Genomic DNA, 27,139 nt, shown 5'->3' on the forward strand with positions numbered 1-27,139 from the left:
ACTTCTTAAAAACACAGATGTGAAATTTGCATGAAGAGCCTAGGAGCTTCACAGGGATGGGACGAAGACATAGAAACTGGGAGGTAAAGTGATCTGTCAGAGCAGACTAGGATGGTTCTGACCAAGACAGAGTAGCAGAGAAGGGATGCCTGGGAACAAAGTTTCTTTAGGAAATGGGGCAGGTGTTGGCTGATGTAGGCTCAGTGTAAGATCCCAAGTGTGGGAAGCACTGGTCTGGCCTGGCTTGTGATTTAAGCTAAAAGGCCCTCAGGACTCAGCAGCTAGATGTGACGCTGTGTTTTTAGAGAATAATGGCTGGGCAAGGCATTGTGAACAGACTATGAGAACTCAGCTCTAGGAATCCAAATGAGAGGCTTCTGTGAAGCCAAAGCATGGCGTGGATCAGCTCAGCAAGAGTTAAAAAGGGTCTGAGGGGTTCTCAGGACGGAGTTCCACTCAGTGGAGCGGTGTGGCAGTGGGAAACACTGGGAGCGGCAGGCCGACTGGACTGCAGTTCTCTCTCCACTTGGCCTTTCTACTAGGATTGACCGGATTGGGCCTAAATAAACCCTGAAGTTCTTGGTAAATGGGGTGTGGGAGGATGGGGGGTGGGTGAGGATGAAGGGGATATACTGGGCTACCAGCTAATGGCTTTTGTTTTTGACTGATGGGATTAATTGGCAAAAAGTAAGAGATAGATATACATTTTTACTCTCTGGGTTTGTGGAGCAGGTCATACTACACATACATGTTTGTATTCTGGTAGAAAATTCAAAAAATTATTTCTAGCATAAATATTACTGGCATGCTCAAATGGAGCTAGTCTAGCAACAACGTCAAGGTGTAAGTGTAAGATGTAATATAACACCCCACCAAAAAAGAAAACTACAAACCAATATCCCTGATGAATGTAGATGCAAAAACACTCAACAAAATATTAGCAAACCGAATACAAAAATACATCAAAAGGATCATACACCATGACCAAGTGGGATTCATCCCAGGATGCAAGGATGGTACAACATTCAAAAATCCATCAATATCATCCACCACGTCAATAAAAAGAAAGACAAAAACCACATGATCATCTCCATAAATGCTGAAAAAGCATTCTACAAAATTCAATGTCCATTCATGATAAAAACTCTCAACAAAATGGGTATAGAGTGCAAGTACCTCAACATAATAAAGGCCATATATGATAAACCCACAGTCAACATCATACTGAACAGTGAGAAGCTGAAAGCTTTTCCTCTGCAATAGGGAACAAGACAGGGATGCCCACTCTCCCCACTGTTATTCAACATAGTACTGGAGGTCCTAGCCATGGCAATTAGACAAAACAAAGAAATACAAGGAATCCAGATTGGTAAAGAAGAAGTTAAACTGTCACTATTTGCAGATGACATGATATTGTACATAAAAAACCCTAAAGACTCCACTCCAAAACTACTAGAGCTAATATTGGAATGCAGCAAAGTTGCAGGATACAAAGTTAACACACAGAAATCTGTGGCTTTCCTATACACTAACAATAAACTAATAGAAAGAGAAATCAGGAAGACAATTCCTTTCACAATAGCATCAAAAAGAATAAAATACCTAGGAATAAACCTAACCAAGGAAGTGAAAGACCTATACCCTGAAAAGTATAAGACACTCTTAAGAGAAATTAAAGAGGTCACTAACAAATGGAAATTCATCCCATGCTCCTGGCTAGGAAGAATTAATATCATCAAAATGGCCATCCTGCCCAAAGCAATATACAGATTCGATGCAATCCATATCAAACTACCAACAGCATTCTTCAATGAACTGGAACAAACACTTCAAAAATTCATATGGAAACACCAAAGATCGTGAATAGCTAAAGCAATCCTGAGAAGGAAGAATAAAGTGGCGGGGATCTCACTCCCCAACTTCAAGCTCTCCTACAAAGCCACAGTAATGAAGACAATTTGGTACTGGCACAAGAACAGAGCCACAGACCAATGGAACAGAATAGAGACTCCAAACATTAACCCAAACATATATGGTCAACTAATTGACCATGGACATACAATGGGGAAATGACAGTCTCTTCAACAGATGGTGCTGGCAAAACTGGACAGCTGCATGTAAGAGAATGAAACTGGATCACTGTGTAACCCCATACACAAAAGTAAATTCGAAATGGATCAAAGACTTGAATGTAAGTCATGAAACCATAAAACTCTTAGAAAAAAACATAGGCAAAAATCTCTTAGGCATAAACATGAGTGACCTCTTCTTGAACATATCTCCCCGGGCAAGGGAAACAAATGCAAAAATGAACAAATGGGACTATATCAAGCTGAAAAACTTCTGTACAGCAAGGGACAACATCAATAGAACAAAAAAGGTATCCTACAGTATGGGAAAATATATTCATAAATGACAGATCCGATAAAGGGTTGACATCCAAAATATATAAAGAGCTCACACACCCCAACAAACAAAAAGCAAATAATCCAATTAAAAAATGGGCAGAGGAGCTGAATAGACAGTTCTCTAAAGAAGAAATTCAGATGGCCAACAGACACATGAAAAGATGCTCCACATCACTTGTCATCAGAGAAATGCAAATTAAAACCACAATGAGGGGCGGAGCCAGGATTGCAGCATGAGTAGAGCAGTGGAAATCTCCTTCCAAAAACACATAGAGCTATGAAAATAGAACAAAGAAAATTCTTCCTAAAATAAAGGCCAGAGGACACAGGACAACATCCAGACCACATCCACACCTGCAAGAACCCAGCGCCTTGTGAAGGTGGTAAGATACAAGCCCCGGCCCGGTGGGACCCAAGCGCCCATCCCCCCAGCTCCCGGCGGGTGGAAAGAAACCGGAGCGGTTTTTATTTTTGGCGAGTTCTTTTTGGAAGCCTTAAAGGGACAGGGACCCGGTTGCTAGGGAGGCAGGGTGGCGGGACCGGTGAGCAGGTGCCTGGGACCGGCGCCTGAGGACAAAGATTATCGCGCGTTTTTCCCTACAGGACCGCTGGGCGGGTGCCTGAGACTGGCGCCTGAGGATGGAGGAAATCATGCGTATTTCCCCTTTTTATTCTCTTTTTGGCGAGTGCTTTTTGGAAGCCTTAAAGGGACAGGGACCCCGGTGCTAGGGAGGCAGGGCGGCGGGACCGGTGAGTGGGTGCCTGGGACTGGTGCCTGAGGACAAAGAATATCCCGCGTTTTTCCCTGCTGGACCAGAGGGCAGGTGCCTGAGACCAGCGCCTGAAGACGGAGAAAATCGCGCATGTTTCCCCCTTTTTTTTCTCTTTTTGAAAGTGCTTTTTTGAAGCCTTAAAGGGACAGGGACCCTGGTGCTAGGGAGACAGAGCAGCAGAACCAGGGAGCAGGTGCCTGGGACAGGCGCCTGAAGACAAAGAATATCACGCATTTTTCCCTGCAGTACTGGTGGGCAGGTGCTTTTTGGAAGCCTTGAAGGCACAGGCACCCCAGTGCTAGGGAGGCAGGGCAGCAGGACCAGTGAATGGATGCCTGGGACAGGCGCCTGAGAAAAAAAAAAAAAATCACGTGTATTTTCCTTTTTTTTTTTTCTTTTTTTCTGTTACCTCTCTCATTGTTGCTGTGGTTGTTTTGGTTTGGACAGTGCTTTTTGGAAGTCTTAAAGGGGCAGGACAGGTCACTTAGACCAGAGGCAGGGAATCTGGGGATCTCTGGGCACTCTAAACCCCTGGGCAAAAGGGAGCACAGAGGCCCCTTACGGAGATAAATAGCCTCCTGGCTGCTCCCCCTCCAACGGGGCTCCACCTCTTTGGAGGAGCAGCCCCAGCCAGGCCACGCCCACAGCAACAGCAGAGATAAACTCCATAGCAAACGGGCAGGTAGCAGAAGCCCTGTCTGCGCACAGCTGACAAGCATAAGCCACTAGAGGTCGCTATGCTCCCAGGAGAGGACGGCCACAAACCAACAAGAAGGGAAATTCTTCCAGCGGTCACTCGTACCAGCTCTGCAATCTCTATCACCATGAAAAGGGAAAACTACAGGCAGACAAAGATCACAGAGACATCACCTGAGAAGGAGACAGACCTAACCAGTCCTCCTAAAAAAGAATTCAAATTAAAAATCATGAACATGCTGACAGAGATGCAGAGAAAAATGCAAGAGCAATGGGATGAGATGCAGAGAAAAATGCAAGAGCAATGGGATGAAGTCCGGAGGGAGATCACAGATGTCAGGAAGGAGATCACTGAAGTGAAACAATCCCTGGAAGGATTTATAAGCAGAATGGATAAGATGCAAGAGGCCATTGAAGGAATAGAAGCCAGAGAACAGGAACGTATAGAAGCTGACATAGAGAGAGATAAAAGGATCTCCAGGAATGAAACAACACTAAGAGAACTATGTGACCAAGCCAAAAGGAATAATATTCGTATTATAGGGGTACCAGAAGAAGAAGAAAGAGGACAAGGGATAGAAAGTCTCTGAAGAAATAATTGCTGAAAACTTCCCCAAACTGGGGGAGGAAATAATCGAACAGACCATGGAATTACACAGAACCCCCAACAGAAAGGATCCAAGGAGGACAACACCAAGACACATAGTAATTAAAATGGCAAGGATCAAGGACAAGGAAAGAGTTTTAAAGGCAGCTAGAGAGAAAAAGGTCACCTATAAAGGAAAACCCATCAGGCTAACATCAGACTTCTCGACAGAAACCCTACAGGCCAGAAGAGAATGGCATGATATACTTAATGCAATGAAACAGAAGGGCCTTGAACCAAGGATACTGTATGCAGCACGACTATCATTTAAATATGATGGCGGGATTAAACAATTCCCAGACAAGCAAAAGCTGAGGGAATTTGCTTCCCACAAACCACCCCTACAGGGCATCCTACAGGGACTCCTCTAAATGGGAGCACCCCTAAAAAGAGCACAGAACAAAACACACAACATACAAAGAATGGAGGAGGAGGACTAAGAAGGGAGAGAAGAAAAGAATCTCCAGACAGTGTATATAACAGCTCAATACGCGAGCTAAGTTAGGCAGTAAGATACTAAAGAAGCTAACCTTGAACCTTTGGTAACCACGAATCTAAAGCCTGCAATGGCAATAAGTACATATCTCTCAATAGTCACCCTAAATGTAAATGGACTTAATGCACCAATCAAAAGACACAGAGTAATAGAATGGATAAAAAAGCAAGACCCATCTATATGCTGCTTACAAGAAACTCACCTTAAACCCAAAGACAAGCATAGACTAAAAGTCAAGGGATGGAAAAACGTATTTCAGGCAAACAACAGCGAGAAGAAAGCAGGGGTTGCAGTACTAATATCAGACAAAATAGACTTCAAAACAAAGAAAGTAACAAGAGATAAAGAAGGATACTACATAATGATAAAGGGCTCAGTCCAAAAAGAGGATATAACCATTCTAAATATATATGCACCCAATACAGGAGCACCAGCATATGTGAAGCAAATACTAACAGAACTAAAGAGGGAAACAGACTGCAATGCATTCATTTTAGGAGACTTCAACACACCACTCACCCCAAAGGATAGATCCACCGGGCAGAAAATAAGTAAGGACACACAGGCACTGAACAACACACTACAACAGATGGACCTAATAGACATCTATAGAACTCTACATCCAAAAGCAACAGGATATACATTCTACTCAAGTGCACATGGAACATTCTCCAGAATAGACCACATACTAGCTCACAAAATGAGCCTCAGTAAACTCCAAAGTATTGAAATTCTACCAACCAATTTTTCAGACCACAAAGGTATAAAAGTAGAAATAAATTCTACAAAGAAAACAAAAAGGCTCACAAACACATGGAGGCTTAACAACATGCTACTAAATAATCAATGGATCAATGAACAAATCAAAATAGAGATCAAGGAATATATAGAAACAAATGACAACAACAACACTAAGCCCCAACTTCTGTGGGACGCAGCGAAAGCAGTCTTAAGAGGAAAGTATATAGCAATCCAGGCACACTTGAAGAAGGAAGAACAATCCCAAATGAATAGTCTAACATCACAATTATCAAAACTGGAAAAAGAAGAACAAATGAGGCCTAAAGTCAGTAGAAGGAAGGACATAATAAAGATCAGAGTAGAAATAAACAAAATTGAGAAGAATAAAACAATAGCAAAAATCAACGAAACCAAGAGCTGGTTCTTTGAGAAAATAAACAAAATAGATAAGCCTCTAGCCCAACTTATTAAGAGAAAAAGAGAATCAACACAAATCAACATAATCAGAAATGAGAATGGAAAAATCACGACAGACTCCACAGAAATACAAAGAATTATTAAAGACTACTATGAAAACCTATATGCCAACAAGCTGGAAAACCTAGAAGAAATGGACAACTTCCTAGAAAAATACAACATCCCAAGACTGACCAAGGAAGAAACACAAAAGTTAAACAAACCAATTACGAGCAAAGAAATTGAAACGGTAATAAAAAAACTACCCAAGAACAAAACCCCAGGGCCAGACGGATTTACCTCAGAATTTTATCACACACACAGAGAAGACATAATACCCATTCTCCTTAAAGTGTTCCAAAAAATAGAAGAAGAGGGAATACTCCCAAAGTCATTCTATGAAGCCAACATCACCCTAATACCAAAACCAGGCAAAGACCCCACCAAAAAAGAAAATTACAGACCAATATCCCTGATGAATGTAGATGCAAAAATACTCAATAAAATATTAGCAAACAGAATTCAACAGTATATCAAAAGGATCATACACCATGACCAAGTGGGATTCATCCCAGGGATGCAAGGATGGTACAGCATTCAAAAATCCATCAACATCATCCACCACATCAACAAAAAGAAAGACAAAAACCACATGATCATCTCCATAGATGCTGAAAAAGCATTTGACAAAATTCAACATCCATTCATGATAAAAACTCTCAGCAAAATGGGAATAGAGGGCAAGTACCTCAACATAATAAAGGCCATATATGATAAACCCACAGCCAGCAGTATACTGAACAGCGAGAAGCAGAAAGCATTTCCTCTGAGATCGGGAACCAGACAGGGATGCCCACTCTCCCCACTGTTATTTAACATAGTACTGGAGGTCCTAGCCACGGCAATCAGACAAAACAAAGAAATACAAGGAATCCAGATTGCTAAAGAAGAAGTTAAACTGTCACTATTTGCAGATGATATGATACTGTACATAAAAAACCCTAAAGACTCCACTCCAAAACTAGAACTGATATCGGAATACAGCAAAGTTGCAGGATACAAAATTAACACACAGAAATCTGTAGCTTTCCTATACACTAACAATGAATCAATAGAAAGAGAAATCAGGAAAACAATTCCATTCACCATTGCATCAAAAAGAATAAAATACCTAGGAATAAACCTAACCAAAGAAGTGAAAGACTTATACTCTGAAAACTACAAGTCACTCTTAAGAGAAATTAAAGGGGACACTAATAAATGGAAACTCATCCCATGCTCATGGCTAGGAAGAATTAGTATCGTCAAAATGGTCATCCTGCCCAAAGCAATATACAGATTTGATGCAATCCCTCTCAAATTACCAGCAACATTCTTCAATGAATTGGAACAAATAATTCAAAAATTCATATGGAAACACCAGAGACCCCGAACAGCCAAAGCAATCCTGAAAAAGAAGAATAAAGTAGGGGGGATCTCACTCCCCAACTTCAAGCTCTACTACAAAGCCATAGTAATCAAGACAATTTGGTACTGGCACAAGAACAGAGCCACAGACCAGTGGAACAGATTAGAGACTCCAGACATTAACCCAAACATATATGGTCATTTAATATTTGATAAAGGAGCCATGGACATACAATGGCAAAATGACAGTCTCTTCAACAGATGGTGCTGGCAAAACTGGACAGCTACATGTAGGAGAATGAAACTGGACCATTGTCTAACCCCATATACAAAGGTAAACTCAAAATGGATCAAAGACCTAAATGTAAGTCATGAAACCATTAAACTCTTGGAAAAAAACATAGGCAAAAACCTCTTAGACATAAACATGAGTGACCTCTTCTTGAACATATCTCCCTGGGCAAGGAAAACAACAGCAAAAATGAGCAAGTGGGACTACATTAAGCTGAAAAGCTTCTGTACAGCGAAAGACACCATCAATAGAACAAAAAGGAACCCTACAGTATGGGAGAATATATTTGAAAATGACAGATCCGATAAAGGCTTGACGTCCAGAATATATAAAGAGCTCACACACCTCAACAAACAAAAAACAAATAACCCAATTAAAAAATGGGCAGAGGAACTGAACAGACAGTTCTCTAAAAAAGAAATACAGATGGCCAAGAGACACATGAAAAGATGCTCCACATTGCTAATTATCAGAGAAATGCAATTTAAAACTACAATGAGGTATCACCTCAGACCAGTAAGGATGGCTGCCATCCAAAAGACAAACAACAACAAATGTTGGCGAGGCTGTGGAGAAAGGGGAACCCTCCTACACTTCTGGTGGGAATGTAAATTAGTTCAACCATTCTGGAAAGCAGTATGGAGGTTCATCGAAATGCTCAAAACAGACCTACCATTTGACCCAGGAATTCCACTCCTAGGAATTTACCCTAAGAACGCAGCAATCAAGTTTGAGAAAGACAGATGCACCCCTATGTTTATCGCAGCACTATTTACAATAGCCAAGAATTGGAAGCAACCTAAATGTCCATCGGTAGATGAATGGATAAAGAAGATGTGGTACATATACACAATGGAATACTACTCAGCCATAAGAAGTGGAAAAATCCAACCATTTGCAGCAACATGGATGGAGCTGGAGAGTATTATGTTCAGTGAAATAAGCCAAGCGGAGAAAGAGAAACACCAAATGATTTCACTCATCTGAGGAGTATAGAAACAAAGGAAAAACTGAAGGAACAAAACAGCAGTGGAATTACAGAACCCAAAAATGGACTAACAGGTACCAAAGGGAAAGGAACTGGGGAGGATGGGTGGGCAGGGAGGGATAAGGGGGGGGGAGAAGAAGGGGGGCATTAAGATTAGCATGCATGAGAGGGAGGGAGAAAGGGGAGGGTGGGCTGCACAACACAGAGAGGACAAGTAGTGACTCTACAACATTTTGCTAAGCTGATGGACAGTAACCGTAGTGTGGTTGTTAGGGGGGACCTGATATAGGGGAGAGCATAGTAAACATAGTATTCTTCATGTAAGTGTAGATTAAAGATTAAAAAAAAAAAAGAAAGAAAGAAAAGGGGGATTACTCCTTGATAGGATAAAACTATTGGTAAATCAAAGATCAACACATGCTTTAAATATCCTTAATGTTGATCACTTAAAGGGTGTCACATGATCAGCTATGGAGGTCCTCTTTTCTGATAATATTCCTTTCTCTTAATAATAAAAAAAAAAGCAGTCCCTGTGTGCTGACCTCCAATGAGTTCTGCACAGTGGTATAGAGGGCATGTCAAAGTGTGGGCAAAGGGTCTGTTTTTTTCCATGCAGAAGATCAAGGCCTAGCTTGGATACCCAGAAAATGAACTAAGATATGATATGAGGAGGAGCTTCTGGCATCAGCACTCTCTGGAGGACTCGTGCCGGGGGATGAGCATCAAAAAGCCTCCACAGGGATCCGGACGATGCTGCGGTTGTGGCTGTATCCACCCCACTGTTTCCTGGACTTCCCATTGGAATGAGGAGGGAGATGTCTAGGCTGGCATGTGCATACAGTGAGACAACGAATTTGACCGGATCTGTACTGTTGGAACTCAACCAGGAGTTGGGAGGGGTGCAAGTTGTAGCACTCCAAAATCTTATGACTATAGACTATCTATGGTTAAAAGAGCATATGGGATGTGAACAGATCTCAGAAATGGGCTGCTTCAATCTGTCTGATTTTTCTCAGTGTTCAAGTACAGTTGGACAATATCCATCATATCATAGACAAATTTTCACAAATGCCTAGGGTGCCTAAATGGTTTTCTTGGCTTCACTGGAGATGGATGGTAATTATAGATTTGCTTTGTTTATGTCACTGTATTCCTATTATTTTAATAAGTGAGCACAAGTTAGTTAGTAGTTTAAAACCTATACATGCTTAAGGTACGCTACAAGAAGATATGTCAAAGAAATAATCAATCCTCCCATGTTTTCTTCCATATGCTACCTCTATAGCTTTTCTTTTTCCTTCCTAATTACAACCCTTAAATAGAATTCGTGCCTCATATCGAATTTACCGAGCATCATAATTCCTCCATGTGGTAAAGATACCTCGAGACAAGAGCTGGGCATAGAAGCCACAGGGCATAAATCTGCAAAGAAGTAAAAAGCTAACCTTTTCAAAGAATATGGCTTCTCTCTCACTTACCAACTTTACATTTCCCTGTATGGCCCCGGAAGATGACTGGTTAGCCAGAGACGGGTAAGATTCCTCAAGGGAGGAACAACATAAGACAGGCAGAGTCGCAGGGGGACCATCAGGTGAGAAATTGGGGATCAACAGAGGTGAGGCTCAGAACCTCACACCCCCTGTTTTGAGAGAAATCTTCTGCATCCGTGGATGTTTTGCTGCCCTTGTCTAGCCTGGATTAATACTTAGTCCATAGGCACACACCTGATCATCTACATTTGCCCTCTTACAGCACTAAACTATGTTTTCTACCTTTATCTTGCATCTACCTACCACTTCAGCATTTTATTAAAAATAAAAAATAAAAAATAATAATAATAAAGGGAGAAATGTGGGATCCACATATAAATCAAGTATAAAAATCAAACGAATATTCATATTTGACCTGATTGTTTATAGTTCATAATGCGTGATCAAAACCGAAAGTTTCTGTGATGAATGCCCTTTTACTGTTTACCATGTAAGAATTTATTCACTATCTAAGAACTTGTTCACCATGTAAGAACTTGTTCGTTATGCTTCAGAAGATTGGAGACTAACGAGAATTAGGCTTGAGATGGATTAATGATTGTGCATTGAGCATTGACCCCCCTATACAGAATTTTATTGTTGTTAACAACCATTTGATCAATAAATATGAGAGATGCCCTCTCAAAAAAAATAAAAATAAAAATAAAATAAATAAATAAATAATAACTTTATAAAAAGACTGAAATTATAAGATCGATAATACAGGGTCTCTACCTACATGGATTTCCTTGTATAGTGGAGTAGAAAGACATACAAACCGTTACACTACATGAAACACATGAAAAAAATAAAGTGATCTACACAAAGCATTGTAACAGAGAGGAGAGAAGGTCTAATTCCCAGTGGCAACAGGACTTAAGGAGCTTTACAGATAGTATAAATTGATCTGAGTCTTGATAGAAGAGTACAGATTCTCCAGGCACAAAGGGTGTGGAAACACATGCACAGACAGAGATATGAAAGAGCACGTCAGCTTCATAGATCTGCAGGCCAATCTGTCAGGCCAGAACTTACGAGTTTATGCAGAAGAGTTGATGAGGTGCAAAAGGTTTTATTCTTATGAGGATTAAAAATATGAACTTCATTTTGATGGAGAGTCATAAAAGACATTATTCAGGAAAGTGAAATACATTTCCATTAGGTAGATGTTGGCAGCAAGTGGGCAATGATTGGAGGAATACAAAACTGAAAGTCAGGAGATCCTTAGAGAAAAATGGTTGAGGCAAGTAAGTGATGAAGCATTGTTAGTAGGAATAGAGATAAAGTGACTAGTTACAGAGATACTTAGAAAGACACTGTGAGCTGAGGGAAGTGGAGGAATTAACGATGACTCATCTCTGACTCAGGCAGAAAGACCATCAAGGTTTGTGTTGTTTGCATTTCCAACAAAATTACGTTTATATTGTAATGTTGAAATCTAGTCTAGAATTTTGTTTGCAGCTTCCGGGAGGAAGTCTGGGCTGGAGACACGTGTTTGAGGGGTCATTAGTACATACCTTAAGTAATGGGAATGGGCAAGATTGAGTAAGAAGAACTGGTAGAAGAAAGAAAAGAGGGCAAAGGCCAAAAACTATTAGAAGCCTAGATTATGGATAAAATAGCCTAGAGCCTGGCACATATGCTCAATAAGTATTCGTCATATGAATGGACAAATGAACATCATACTTGATCCCCATGAAAACAGGTAGGACGCGGGGTAACTGGAATCTAGAAAGAGGGATGCCACCAAGTCTTCTTTTCTAGCTGTATGTCATTATGAGGAACCAAGTTCTACAGCGACTGGGCATGTCGGTCGGGAAGCTGTCAGCTCAGAGATGAGTTTGCCAAAGAAATAAATATGAATAGAAAAAGGGGCTGACAGCTGAATGGTAATCAGGAAGAGGAAACAGATCCAGCAACTAAGAGAGACAAGCAGACAGTGAGATGGGGTAAAGGGAGATCAAGTTTGTCTTAGAAAACAAGTGAAGAAAATGGAGAAGGGATGGTCGCCTGCCCCAAATGCTCCTGATAAATCAAGTTAGATGAGCACTGATAATCTTATCCTGGAGATGGCAATGCAGAGGTCACTTGTGACCTTAACAAGTGCTCGTCTCTGAAATAGGAATGGGAGAAAGAGTAACTGCAATGGGCTCAAGAAAGAGTGCAGTGGAAGAGTAAAGCAAGTGGGTTCCATTACAAGACCCAGGTAGAGGATGAGGAGGTGAGGAAAACAGGAACAGGCCTGGAGTTCTACCACAAAAGGGAACAGAGACATGGGCAGAGCTTGGGTGGGATGCAGCGTCAAGAGAGGACTTTTAAAAAATAAGAAGGAAGCTATTACAGGATGCATCTATGCTAATAAGAATAATTTAAGAAGAAAGGATAATACAGAAGAGAAAAGGAAGCAGCAGAGTCTATAGGGATTCAGGAGGAACAGGGCCTGGTACCCAAGTAGAGGGGTAGGAGCTACACTCTCGCAGGAAAAGTGGAGGATGTGGGGCAGGTGGAGGAAGCCTAATAGATTTCGTGGAATTTAATTTTGTAGATAAGAAAAAATAAAAGAGTAATAAATAACTTCCACAAAACCAGGAAGCCAGGATAATTTAATTTATCTAAAAATTAATATGACATGTTAAATATTAGCCTAATTGGACATGGTATGATTACTTTAAAATAATACTATTATTTTTGTAATTTATGAAAGTTTCTTAGTAAGTGTAAGACTAAAATGCTATAAAAGTTTAAATATAGAAGGTAGTTGGTTTTCACTTTGAAAATAATATGAAAGCAATTACATTGGAATCCATCTGAAGGAAACTTTAGCACAACTGGAAGATTTCTAGGGTCACTTAACTAGCTTGACATTAAACAGGAAGCCATCAGTTGTAATATTTACTTTAGGAAAACATATCCAAATCAAACAAGCTCAGAGGGTTACATTTTCTTGCAAAACAAACAGAGAACAAATGGCTTAATAGCTGTCTTCCCAGTAATAGTATATTCTTATAAAACGTTTTTTTTTTTTACATTGGAGGCATCCAAAAATCCTTTATCAATGAAAACATGAATAGATGAATAAACCCTGGAGAAACAGTGAGGAACTTTCTGGATCCTATGAATAGTTGAATTATTCTTCCCCACATGACTTCCTCCACTTCTACAACATTGCCTGTTTGAGTCCTAAAGCAGAAAAAAGAAAAAAGAATTTTTGGAAGCTCTAAATCAATTAGCTTTAGTAGAAAAAATAACATAAAGGATCAATTTATCTGAGTAGTGAGGTTTTTATTAGATACTGGAAAATGGCTTGAGCAGGAAAGGTTGTAGAAGTTTCAAAAGGCATCAGGAAAATATTTTATTTTCTAAATATAACACTCAATGAATGTTGGCTGTGATAATCACTGCTGCTGTCTATGTTTTCACTGACTTGTTTTGCAGCTACAGTTAGTGATTAAGTTTTCTTTGCTGTAAATAAGGCAGTTGAAATACCATCTCCACCTTCTGAGGTGATGACATGACTTGAAAAGCCTGGATTTTTATGTCCAACAGAGGAAATAATATTTAAATAGAGCACTTTGCACATAGTGATATTCAATAAATAATTATTAATTTGGTTTAAAGATAATAGCTAGTTCACATGAAATAATAAATGTTTAACATAATAAACTACCAGTCCAAGGGCAAGTGTGAAAACAGTTATTGTAAGATGAATTGGGGACAACACTGTCATTGTATACAAACAAATTCTCATCAACAGAACAGATATCCTACTATCCTACTTATTCAATTAAAACAAATAGAATTGTTATTTATTTATATATTTTTGCAAAATATATAAAAACAAAGTAAATGCAAAACCCAAAGGAGAAATCTCTCTGGGACTCCCAAAAACAGTCTTCTAGCTTACGTAAGAGCTGAATCCGTTTTTACTTCTTTGCCCCAAATGTATGTCCATAAATGTTAGTTGGGAAGGAAAACAAGAAAGCTTAAAAAATAATCTTTAATTTTACATAAAAAATAAACACTTTTTAAAAAACAGTTAATAATTTGACTATGGACCATAAATAATCACTTAACAAATAATACCATTAAAATTTGTAAAGTAAATTGTGGCTCTATTTTATACTCAAGTTACAAACTTATGTTTGGAGTTTGAGTGTAAGTATAATGATTGTTAATTGTTAAATATTCTTCCCTTCTAGGTCTTCAAACAAAATGGACACATTAGTTTAGGTCAATTGCTTGGGATAGTGTCAATTTGAAAACCCATATTGATAATTCCATGATCATTTAAATTGGGGAGGCTTTTGAAGAAATATGTATATTGCTACCATCTACTCAATGGTCAAATAAGTACCATTAGAACTTAAAATGAATCTTAATGGCTTTATTTCTACTTATTCTCTTTAAGATGCCTAAAAACTAATTTATGGCCTTTTCTTAGTTTTTTGGATTTTAAAAATCTATTGTTTTTTTCTAATTCTAATAATTTCATATGGTGTTAAAAATATGCAAGAGTTCTGGAGCAATCCATACACAAATGATATACCCATCTTCACTCTTCACTTTTTCTTGCCAGATAAAGTATTACTTGAGTTTCTTGCTATCAAAGGAGACATTTAATTTCACAAAACGTACAATGTATGGGAACTCAAACTTGATGATTTCAGATAAACAGGCATATTTGAATTGGCAAGTTTTTTCACTAATGTAGTCTTTATGGGGTGTGTATTTGGCTTGGCAGGTCCCTAAATATAGGCTTCTGGGTCTGCAGAGCCTTATCATTTCGATACCATGAGCAAGGGCTATCCTTTTTTTTTTTTTGGTATCATTAATCTACAATTACATGAGTAACATTATGTTTACTAGACTCCCCCCATCACCAACTCCCCAAGAGCTATCCTTTTTACTTCTTTTACTGTCTCAAAACCAGAATCATATTTACAGCAATACTTTCAGCTGCAAATGACAAAAAGAGCAACTTAAACTAACTTAAACAATCAGATACTTAATTGTCTCAATTAACTAGAGAGAAGGAGAGGCCTTAGAGGTAACAATCCTGTAGCACTGGAGTTCCTTTCCCTCCTCTACATAGAAGCTTCATCTTCAGGGTTGTAGCAAAATAGTTGCGTAAGAACCATGACAGCATCTAGAGAGGAGAGTTACTCTGAGAATCCCTCTCACTGGGATGATGAGTCCGTCTCAGATGCCCCTTCAAAACCTCTCCTCATATTAATTGGGTCACATGTCATTTTCTGCATCCATCGCTCACTCTAGGGATGGGGTTAGCCTTACATGCACCGGAGTCACCCCTGGGTACTGAGGTCAGGTTCTCTTGGGACCCATGGGAGGTATGAGGTAGAAGAAAAGGTTTGAATAAGGTTTTAGTATTGCTGGAAGGAAGAAATGAATGCTGGTAAGCAGCAGAAATGTCTGTTTCAGCTGGTGATTGATAATCATGCATAAAATAAAGCCCTCCAAAAATCAAAAGCAGATAAAAAAGGATTCGGAAGGCCAAACTCTTCCATTAAGTAAAGAATTTTTATTTTGCAGATTTAGAATTACTTAGAGTAGGGAGAATTTTTGCAATCTTGTCTTTCAAATTTGCAGTGTGATTTCAACCCTTTCTGCAAAAAGGAATTATATACCAGGTTGGTCATTCTGTAGCTGCTATTTTTAAAATCAGACTGCAACTTCAGAAATGGCATCCAACATTTTCTTTGTCTCTTCTTTTTGCTACTATGAATTTCAGATTATGTTTTTGCTAACCTTTAATCAACCAACCTTTAATGAGCTCTTCCCATATTCAAGGCACAGTGCTAGGTCCTTTGGTTTTTCAGGTGATTAGTGGAGGAGGTGGAATTTAACAGAGATAATGCTGGGCTACCTGACAGTAGGATTTGTTTAGACTGAGTGATTAACTGGAACAAAATAAGAGATATGCAAACTGCTGTTATATTACATCTTTTTGTTTTATTTTGGTATCATTAATCTACAATTACATGAAGGACATTATGTTTACTAGGCTCCCCCCTTCACCAAAACCCCCTCACATACCTGTTCACAGTCACAGTCCATCAACATAGTATGATGCTGTAAAATTACTACTTGTCTTCTCTGTGTTGCACAGCTCTCCCCGTGTCCCCCCTCCACTATACATGTTCATCATAATGCCCCTTTTGTTTTTTCCCTGCCCTTATCCCTCCCTTCCCACCTGTCCTCCCCAGTCCCTTTCCCTTTCGTAACTGTTAGTCCATTCTTGGGTTCTGTGATTCTGCTGCTGTTTTGTTCCTTCAGTTTTCTTTTGTTCTTATACTCCACATATGAGTGAAATCATTTGGTACTTATCTTTCTCCACTGGCTTATTTCACTGAACATAATACCCTCTAGCTCCATCCATTTTGTTGCAAATGGTAGGATCTGTTTTCTTATAGCTGAGTAATATTCCATTGTGTATATGTACCACATCTTCTTTATCCATTCATCTACTGATGGACATTTAGGTTGCTTCCATTTCTTGGCTATTGTAAATAGTGCTGCGATAAACATAGGGGTGCATCTGTCTTTTTTAAACTGGAGTGTTCATTCTTGGAGTAAATTCCTAGATATGGAATTCCTGGGTCAAATGGTATTTCAATTTTGAGCATTTTGAGGAACCTCCATACTGCTTTCCACAATGGTTGAACTAATTTACATTCCCACCAGCAGTGTAGGAGGGTTCCCCTTTTTCCACAACCTCGCCAACATTTGTTGTTGTTTGTCTTTTGGATGGTAGCCATCCTTACTGGTGTGAGATGATATCTCATTGTGCTTTTTCTTTTTTTTTGAGAGGGCATCTCTCATATTTATTGATCAAATGGTTGTTAACAACAATAAAATTCAGTATAGAGGGGTCAATGCTCAATGTACAATCATTAATCCATCTCAAGCCTAATTCTTGTCAGTCTCCAATCTTCTGAAGCATAACAAACAAGTTCTTACATGGTGAACGAATTATTACATAGTGAATAAATTCTTACATGGTAAACAGTAAAAGGGCATTCATCACAGAAACTTTTGGTTTTGATCACGCATTATGAACTATAAACAATCAGGTCAAATATGAATATTCGTTTGATTTTTATACTTGATATATATGTGGATCCCACATTTCTCCCTTTATTATTATTATTATTTTTATATTTAATAAAATGCTGAAGTGGTAGGTAGATGCAAGATAAAGGTAGAAAACATAGTTTAGTGCTGTAAGAGGGCAAATGTAGATGATCAGGTGTGTGCCTATGGACTAAGTATTAATCCAGGCTAGACAAGGGCAGCAAAACATCCACGGATGCAGAAGATTTCTCTCAAAACAGGGGGTGTGAGGTTCTGAGCCTCACCTCTGTTGATCCCCAATTTCTCACCTGATGGTCCCCCTGCGACTCTGCCTGTCTTAGGTTGTTCCTCCCTTGAGGAATCTTACCCGTCTCTGGCTAACCAGTCATCTTCCGGGGCCATACAGGGAAATGTAAAGTTGGTAAGTGAGAGAGAAGCCATATTCTTTGAAAAGGTTAGCTTTTTACTTCTTTGCAGATTTATGCCCTGTGGCTTCTATGCCCAGCTCTTGTCTCGAGGTATCTTTACCACCTGGAGGAATTATGATGATCGGTAAATTCGATATGAGTCACGAATTCTATTTAAGGGTTGTAATTAGGAAGGAAGAAGAAAAGCTATAGAGGTAGCAGATGGAAGAAAACATGGGAGGATTGGTTATTTCTTTGACATATCTTCTTATAGAGTACCTTAAGCATGTATAGGTTTTAAAGTACTAACTAATTTGCACACACATATTAACATAATAGGAATACAGTGACATAAACAAAGCAAATCTATAATTACCATCCATCTCCAGTGAAGCCAAGAAAACCATTTAGGCACCCTAGGCATTTGTGAAAATTTGTCTATGATATGATGGATATTGTCCAACTGTACTTAAACACTCTGAGAAAAATCAGACAGATTGAAGCAGCCCATTTCTGGGATCTGTTCACATCCCATATTTCCTTTTAACCGTAGATAGTCTATAGTCATAAGATTTTGGAGTGCTACAACTTGCACCCCTCCCAACTCCTGGTTGAGTTCCAACAGTACAGATCCGGTCAAATTCGTTGTCTCACTGTATGCACATGCCAGCCTAGACATCTCCCTCCTCATTCCAATGGCAAGTCCAGGAAACAGTGGGGTGGACGCAGCCACAACCGCAGCATCACCCAGATCCCTGTGGAGGCTTTTTGATGCTCATCCCCCGGCACGAGTCCTCCAGAGAGTGCTGATGCCAGAAGCTCCTCCTCATATCATATCTTAGTTCATTTTCTGGGTATCCAAGCTAGGCCTTGATCTTCTGCATGGAAAAAAACAGACCCTTTGCCCACACTTTGACATGCCCTCTATACCACTGTGCAGAACTCATTGGAGGTCAGCACACAGGGACTGCTTTTTTTTTTATTATTAAGAGAAAGGAATATTATCAGAAAAGAGTACCTCCACAGCTGATCATGTGACACCCTTTAAGTGATCAACATTAAGGATATTTAAAGCATGCGTTGATCTTTGATTTACCAAAAGTTTTATCCTATCAAGGACTAATCCCTCTTTTCTTTCTTTCTTTCTTTTTTTTTTAATCTTTAATCTACACTTACATGAAGAGTACTATGTTTACTATGCTCTCCCCTATATCAGGTCCCCCCTAACAACCACATTACAGTTACTGTCCATGAGCTTAGCAAAATGTTGTAGAATCCTTATTTGTCCTCTCTGTGTTGTGCAGCCCACCCACCCCTTTCTCCCTCCCCTCCATGCATGCTAATCTTAATACCCCCCTTATTCTTTCACCCCTTATCCCTCCCTGCCCACCCATCCTCCCCAGTTCCTTTCCCTTTGGTATCTGTTAGTCCATTTTTGGGTTCTGTAATTCTGCTGCTGTTTTGTTCCTTCAGTTTATCCTTTGTTCTTACACTCCTCAGATGAGTGAAATCATTTGGTATTTCTCTTTCTCCACTTGGCTTATTACACTGAGCATAATACTTTCCAACTCCATCCATGTTGCTGCAAATGGTTGGATTTTTCCACTTCTTATGGATGAGTAGTATTCCATTGTGTATATGTACCACATCTTCTTTATCCATTCATCTACCGATGGACATTTAGGTTGCTTCCAATTTTTGGTGATTGTAAATAGTGCTGCGATAAACATAGGGGTGCATCTGTCTTTCTCATACTTGATTGCTGCGTTCTTACGGTAAATTCCTAGGAGTGGAATTCCTGGGTCAAATGGTAGGTCTGGTTTGGCATTTTAATGAACCTCCATACTGCTTTCCACAATGGTTGAACTAATTTACATTCCCACCAGAAGTGTAGGAGGGTTCTCCTTTCTCCACAGCCTTGCCAACATTTGTTGTTGTTTGTCTTTTGGATGGCAGCCATCCTTACTGGTCTGAGGTGATACCTCATTGTAGTTTTAAATTGCATTTCTCTGATAATTAGCAATGTGGAGCATCTTTTCATGTGTCTCTTGGCCATCTGTATTTCTTTTTTAGAGAACTGTCTGTTCAGTTCCTCTGCCCATTTTTTAATTGGGTTATTTGTTTTTTGTTTGTTGAGGTGTGTGAGCTCTTTATATATTCTGGACGTCAAGCCTTTATCGGATCTGTCATTTTCAAATATATTCTCCCATACTGTAGGGTTCCTTTTTGTTCTATTGATGGTGTCTTTCGCTGTACAGAAGCTTTTCAGCTTAATGTAGTCCCACTTGCTCATTTTTGCTGTTGTTTTCCTTGCCCAGGGAGATATGTTCAAGAAGAGGTCACTCATGTTTATGTCTAAGAGGTTTTTGCCTATGTTTTTTTCCAAGAGTTTAATGGTTTCATGACTTACATTTAGGTCTTTGATCCATTTTGAGTTTACCTTTGTATATGGGGTTAGACAATGGTCCAGTTTCATTCTCCTACATGTAGCTGTCCAGTTTTGCCAGCACCATCTGTTGAAGAGACTGTCATTTTGCCATTGTATGTCCATGGCTCCTTTATCAAATATTAAATGACCATATATGTTTGGGTTAATGTCTGGAGTCTCTAATCTGTTCCACTGGTCTGTGGCTCTGTTCTTGTGCCAGTACCAAATTGTCTTGATTACTATGGCTTTGTAGTAGAGCTTGAAGTTGGGGAGTGAGATCCCCCCTACTTTATTCTTCTTTTTCAGGATTGCTTTGGCTGTTCGGGGTCTCTGGTGTTTCCATATGAATTTTTGAATTATTTGTTCCAATTCATTGAAGAATGTTGCTGGTAATTTGAGAGGGATTGCATCAAATCTGTATATTGCTTTGGGCAGGATGACCATTTTGACGATATTAATTCTTCCTAGCCATGAGCATGGGATGAGTTTCCATTTATTAGTGTCCCCTTTAATTTCTCTTAAGAGTGACTTGTAGTTTTCAGAGTATAAGTCTTTCACTTCTTTGGTTAGGTTTATTCCTAGGTATTTTATTCTTTTTGATGCAATGGTGAATGGAATTGTTTTCCTGATTTCTCTTTCTATTGATTCATTGTTAGTGTATAGGAAAGCTACAGATTTCTGTGTGTTAATTTTGTATCCTGCAACTTTGCTGTATTCCGATATCAGTTCTAGTTTTGGAGTGGAGTCTTTAGGGTTTTTTATGTACAGTATCATATCATCTGCAAATAGTGACAGTTTAACTTCTTCTTTAGCAATCTGGATTCCTTGTATTTCTTTGTTTTGTCTGATTGCCGTGGCTAGGACCTCCAGTACTATGTTAAATAACAGTGGGGAGAGTGGGCATCCCTGTCTGGTTCCCGATCTCAGAGGAAATGCTTTCTGCTTCTCGCTGTTCAGTATACTGCTGGCTGTGGGTTTATCATATATGGCCTTTATTATGTTGAGGTACTTGCCCTCTATTCCCATTTTGCTGAGAGTTTTTATCATGAATGGACGTTGAATTTTGTCAAGTGCTTTTTCAGCATCTATGGAGATGATCATGTGGTTTTTGTCTTTCTTTTTGTTGATGTGGTGGATGATGTTGATGGATTTTTGAATGCTGTACCATCCTTGCATCCCTGGGATGAATCCCACTTGGTCATGGTGTATGATCCTTTTGATATACTGTTGAATTCTGTTTGCTAATATTTTATTGAGTATTTTTGCATCTACATTCATCAGGGATATTGGTCTGTAATTTTCTTTTTTGGTGGGGTCTTTGCCTGGTTTTGGTATTAGGGTGATGTTGGCTTCATAGAATGACTTTGGGAGTATTCCCTCTTCTTCTATTTTTTGGAACACTTTAAGGAGAATGGGTATTATGTCTTCTCTGTGTGTGTGATAAAATTCTGAGGTAAATCCGTCTGGCCCTGGGGTTTTGTTCTTGGGTAGTTTTTTTATTACCGTTTCAATTTCTTTGCTCGTAATTGGTTTGTTTAACTTTTGTGTTTCTTCCTTGGTCAGTCTTGGGATGTTGTATTTTTCTAGGAAGTTGTCCATTTCTTCTAGGTTTTCCAGCTTGTTGGCATATAGGTTTTCATAGTAGTCTTTAATAATTCTTTGTATTTCTGTGGAGTCTGTCATGATTTTTCCATTCTCATTTCTGATTATGTTGATTTGTGTTGATTCTCTTTTTCTCTTAATAAGTTGGGCTAGAGGCTTATCTATTTTGTTTATTTTCTCAAAGAACCAGCTCTTGGTTTCGTTGATTTTTGCTATTGTTTTATTCTTCTCAATTTTGTTTATTTCTACTCTGATCTTTATTATGTCCTTCCTTCTACTGACTTTAGGCCTCATTTGTTCTTCTTTTTCCAGTTTTGATAATTGTGATGTTAGACTATTCATTTGGGATTGTTCTTCCTTCTTCAAGTGTGCCTGGATTGCTATATACTTTCCTCTTAAGACTGCTTTCGCTGCGTCCCACAGAAGTTGGGGCTTAGTGTTGTTGTTGTCATTTGTTTCTATATATTCCTTGATCTCTATTTTGATTTGTTCATTGATCCATTGATTATTTAGTAGCATGTTGTTAAGCCTCCATGTGTTTGTGAGCCTTTTTGTTTTCTTTGTAGAATTTATTTCTACTTTTATACCTTTGTGGTCTGAAAAATTGGTTGGTAGAATTTCAATACTTTGGAGTTTACTGAGGCTCATTTTGTGAGCTAGTATGTGGTCTATTCTGGAGAATGTTCCATGTGCACTTGAGTAGAATGTATATCCTGTTGCTTTTGGATGTAGAGTTCTATAGATGTCTATTAGGTCCATCTGTTGTAGTGTGTTGTTCAGTGCCTGTGTGTCCTTACTTATTTTCTGCCCGGTGGATCTATCCTTTGGGGTGAGTGGTGTGTTGAAGTCTCCTAAAATGAATGCATTGCAGTCTGTTTCCCTCTTTAGTTCTGTTAGTATTTGCTTCACATATGCTGGTGCTCCTGTATTGGGTGCATATATATTTAGAATGGTTATATCCTCTTTTTGGACTGAGCCCTTTATCATTATGTAGTATCCTTCTTTATCTCTTGTTACTTTCTTTGTTTTGAAGTCTATTTTGTCTGATATTAGTACTGCAACCCCTGCTTTCTTCTCGCTGTTGTTTGCCTGAAATACGTTTTTCCATCCCTTGACTTTTAGTCTATGCTTGTCTTTGGGTTTAAGGTGAGTTTCTTGTAAGCAGCATATAGATGGGTCTTGCTTTTTTATCCATTCTATTACTCTGTGTCTTTTGATTGGTGCATTAAGTCCATTTACATTTAGGGTGACTATTGAGAGATATGTACTTATTGCCATTGCAGGCTTTAGATTCGTGGTTACCAAAGGTTCAAGGTTAGCTTCTTTAGTATCTTACTGCCTAACTTAGCTCGCGTATTGAGCTGTTATATACACTGTCTGGAGATTCTTTTCTTCTCTCCCTTCTTAGTCCTCCTCCTCCATTCTTTGTATGTTGTGTGTTTTGTTCTGTGCTCTTTTTAGGGGTGCTCCCATTTAGAGGAGTCCCTGTAGGATGCCCTGTAGGGGTGGTTTGTGGGAAGCAAATTCCCTCAGCTTTTGCTTGTCTGGGAATTGTTTAATCCCGCCATCATATTTAAATGATAGTCGTGCTGCATACAGTATCCTTGGTTCAAGGCCCTTCTGTTTCATTGCATTAAGTATATCATGCCATTCTCTTCTGGCCTGTAGGGTTTCTGTCGAGAAGTCTGATGTTAGCCTCATGGGTTTTCCTTTATAGGTGACCTTTTTCTCTCTAGCTGCCTTTAAAACTCTTTCCTTGTCCTTGATCCTTGCCATTTTAATTACTATGTGTCTTGGTGTTGTCCTCCTTGGATCCTTTCTGTTGGGGGTTCTGTGTAATTCCATGGTCTGTTCGATTATTTCCTCCCCCAGTTTGGGGAAGTTTTCAGCAATTATTTCTTCAGAGACTTTCTATCCCTTGTCCTCTTTCTTCTTCTTCTGGTACCCCTATAATACGAATATTATTCCTTTTGGCTTGGTCACATAGTTCTCTTAGTGTTGTTTCATTCCTCGAGATCCTTTTATCTCTCTCTATGTCAGCTTCTATACGTTCCTGTTCTCTGGCTTCTATTCCTTCAATGGCCTCTTGCATCTTATCCATTCTGCTTATAAATCCTTCCAGGGATTGTTTCACTTCAGTGATCTCCTTCCTGACATCTGTGATCTCCCTCCGGACTTCATCCCATTGCTCTTGCATTTTTCTCTGCATCTCATCCCATTGCTCTTGCATTTTTCTCTGCATCTCTGTCAGCATGTTCATGATTTTTAATTTGAATTCTTTTTTAGGAGGACTGGTTAGGTCTGTCTCCTTCTCAGGTGATGTCTCTGTGATCTTTGTCTGCCTGTAGTTTTCCCTTTTCATGGTGATAGAGATTGCAGAGCTGGTACGAGTGACCGCTGGAAGAATTTCCCTTCTTGTTGGTTTGTGGCCGTCCTCTCCTGGGAGAATAGCGACCTCTAGTGTCTTGTGCTGAGCAGCTGTGTGCAGACAGGGCTTCTGCTTCCTGCCCGGTTGCTATGGGGTTTATCTCTGCTATTGCTGTGGGCGTGGCCTGGCTGGGGCTGCTCCTCCAAAATGGTGGAGCCCCGTTGGAGGGGGAGCAGCTGGGAGGCTATTTATCTCCGTAAGGGGCCTCTGTGCTCCCTGCTGCCCAGGTGGTTAGAGTGCCCAGAGATCCCCAGATTCCCTGCCTCTGGTCTAAGTGACCTGTCCTGCCCCTTTAAGACTTCCAAAAAGCACTCCCCTTCACAAGGCGCTGGGTTCTTGCAGGTGTGGATGTGGTCTGGATGTTGTCCTGTGTCCTGTGGTCTCTATTTTAGGAAGATTTTTCTTTGTTATATTTTCATAGCTCTATGTGTTTTTGGGAGGAGTTTTCCACTGCTCTAATCATGCCGCCATCTTGGCTCCTCCTCTTATTGAACATTTTTAAACTAGAGAAGTCTAGATTATAAGACAAAACCTTTTTTCCTAAAACATAATAGCTATTTTACTAATGCTAGTTACTCACTTATATAGGGTTATCAAAAAATTGAAACATAACCCACACAATGTAAAATTTACTCTTGTAAAGTGTAAGATTCAGTGGTTTTCAATATATTCCTAAAGTTGTGAACCATCACCACTCTTCAATTCCAGAACACTTCTAATGCCAGAAATTGTTTGTATCCTCAAAAGAAACTCGGACTCCATTAGCAGCACTTCCCATCACCACCCAGTCTCCAGACCAACTTATCTACTTTCTGCCTCAATAGGTTTGTCTATTCTGTACATTTAATATACATGGAATTATATCATTCCATTTGATGACTGAATAATATTGTGCTATATGGATATACCAGGTTTCATTTATCCATTTTTCAATTGATGGATATTTGGGTTCCACTTTCTTGTTATTATGATTAATGCTACTATGAACATTCATGCACAAGATTTTGTGTGGGCATATGTCTTCAATTCTCTTAAGTATATGTTAAGAGTGGAATTGCTGGATCATCTGATAATTCTATGTTAACTTTTTGAGGGACTGCCAAACTGTGTTCCAAACTGAATGTACTATTTTACATTTGCATAAGCTCCAGTTTCTTTACATCCTCATCAAGACTTGTTATTGTTCATCTTTATGATTATAGCCCTCTCAGTGGATGTGAAGTGGTATCTCACTGTGGTTATTCAGGGCTTGATATCACCTTCCCATAAAAGGGTTATAAAGAGTTCCCTGCTATCTAAAGTCAGTAAATGAACATTTCATTTTATACTACTCTGAAATAAATGGGAGGCAAACCTCTCAGAAGACAAAATTATTCTTTTTTGTTATCTAAACATCTTTGATGTTTCATAGGATTCAGCATATTTTAAGTTATATCTTATTATTCCTAAGATTCTTCTAAGATTATCTCCTGTTACCCAATTTTTTGACAATATGAGGCCCCCCCAAATGTAAAGTTCTTACTTAAGATTTGACCCGTATTTTATTTTGAGGGAGAAATACTTCCTAGCTCCCATATTCCTATCTATCGTACATGTAAGCGTTACAAAAGACATGGTCAGTCTGTCAACTCTTACGACTGTTGAGCCTTTTCTTCTTATTTGCTCTTTACCAGCCTTTCCTGGTAACTAGCTACTACATTGACTTTGTCTGCACTTCACTAACCCAACTTAGTGTTGTTTGAAAACTTTACTAAACATACTATAATTTCCTTTCTGCTGCCCAAACAACACTGCAACTTGGATGAACATGGCCTTCCGCGGAGATGGTGGGTTTCAGCAGCTGGAAGACTTATCTGAACATATGGGAGGGTGGAGAGACATTCGTTATAGTGGCTGTTTGTGCCCTTACACACACATTCCTTTGGCTGAGTCACACCAATGAGGTGACTGTGCCTGTGGCCAGCGCTCAGGCTCTAGCTGAGGAGAGGAGTATTTTAGTTCATACAAAAAATGATGACAATGATTTGCCCAGAGGGATTTGCCAAACTGATAAGATATGGCCCCATGTTGCAGGCCATTTTCTGCACTATTTAGGATTTTGAGGGACTTCCTTTGATAAGTCCAAATATATTCTGATGGTTGCTCTGTTTTTCTGTGCTTATGTAAATATTCATCCAATGACCTTGTGTTCATACACTTCAAACATTTCTCAGGTTTGTTTGGAGGCCTCTAGCTTATCCACTGACTAAATACTTTATTCATTCATTCACAGTTCATTCACCCCAGACTCGTAGTTCTGTGCCTGTGATTTTTATTACTAGTATTATTATTATTATTATTATTATTAAAATATTATCTTCTCAAAGGCTTTTCTGACTTTTCTTCAAAATACTATGTTTTTATATAGTTGTGTATAACCTAATTGACCCATTCTATCCAACCCTATTTTAGATATCCTAGTTTGATATGCACAACCAAACATTAATCACCATATAATAATCATCTTCCAATTATCCACAATTATTTTATTTTATCCTAGAAGTCAAGAGTAATAGGCATTCATATTTTTGCCTCTTAGTACACAGTGATAAAAAAAGAAAGTAAAGCAAGTTACACATGGAGAAGAATAATTCACACAACATGATAAACATGACAGATGGTCAGGCCTCATTTTTACCCACTAATGCATTTTTATGACAAAACACTTTATTTTGTGTCTTGCAATTTATTTGTTGCACCAGCTTTCCTTA

Source organism: Manis javanica, chromosome 5 (genome assembly GCF_040802235.1).
Source record: "Manis javanica isolate MJ-LG chromosome 5, MJ_LKY, whole genome shotgun sequence".
NCBI classification, from domain to species: domain Eukaryota; kingdom Metazoa; phylum Chordata; class Mammalia; order Pholidota; family Manidae; genus Manis; species Manis javanica.